This window comes from Egretta garzetta, unplaced genomic scaffold, assembly GCF_000687185.1.
Source record: "Egretta garzetta isolate BGI_Z169 unplaced genomic scaffold, ASM68718v1 C8420043, whole genome shotgun sequence".
Taxonomy (NCBI): Eukaryota; Metazoa; Chordata; class Aves; order Pelecaniformes; family Ardeidae; genus Egretta; species Egretta garzetta.
Genome location: NW_009268341.1, coordinates 1 through 787, shown reverse-complemented (window position 1 = coordinate 787; position 787 = coordinate 1). Strand labels below are relative to the sequence as shown.

General features: G+C 55.7%; 1 long non-coding RNA gene across 1 annotated transcript; it reads left to right on the top strand.

Annotated features, from left to right (window-relative positions):
* The first annotated feature begins 70 nt into the window (after positions 1–70).
* Positions 71–740, top strand: LOC118453185. Its single transcript, XR_004843112.1, has 3 exons — positions 71–154; positions 329–388; positions 657–740. It is a non-coding gene; the product is annotated as an uncharacterized LOC118453185 (long non-coding RNA).
* Positions 741–787: the final 47 nt, after the last annotated feature.

The following is a 787-nucleotide window of genomic DNA, read 5'->3' as shown; positions in this document are numbered from 1 at the left end:
GCTGCACGACCTGTGTCTGTAGGGACTGGTGTGCTGCTCAGCGCTACACTCCACACACCTTTCTTTCAGCACTGGCAGCAGCCTGATGCCTCAGAAGAAGAACCCCGATAGTCTGGAACTGATCCGCAGCAAAGCTGGTCGCGTGTTCGGACGGGTGAGCCTGCTAACAAAAGAAGCGGGATGGGGAAACTGCTCACACCAGGGGCTGAGAATCTTGTTTCTTCTTGCCTCTGTGTAAAGAAAGGTGCCCAGTGTAGGCTCTGAGCCTGGGCTGGGGCGATGTGCTTCTCTCCCTGGAGCTAACTGCCTCACCCGTTTCTCTCTGCAGTTGGCTGCTATTCTCATGGTTCTCAAAGGACTTCCAAGCACCTACAACAAGGATCTACAGGTAAACCAGATGTTAGTTTGCACACCATCTCTCTGAGCAGACACAGTGGTGGTCTTCTACTCCTGAGCAGTCTGGCCGCTACATTTCCCTGTACAGACCCTGCTTGTGTGCAGGGTGCTGAGGAAGGGGCTGAGGCACAGCGTGCTGCAGTTGACACCGCAGCCCCTGGGGTGACATGCCTGCTCTGCTGGCTGGGCTGCTCAGGCTGGTGGGCTTTTGGGCTGCATCAGGCGGACTTACAGCAATGTCCATGCCTGTTCTGACGCAGGAGGACAAGGAGGCCGTCTTTGATGTTGTGGACACCCTGAATGCTGTGCTCCAGGTTGCCACTGGAGTGATTTCTACCCTCCAGGTAAGGCTTCAGACTCTCCCTATTGAACATGGTTGGGGGGCACATTC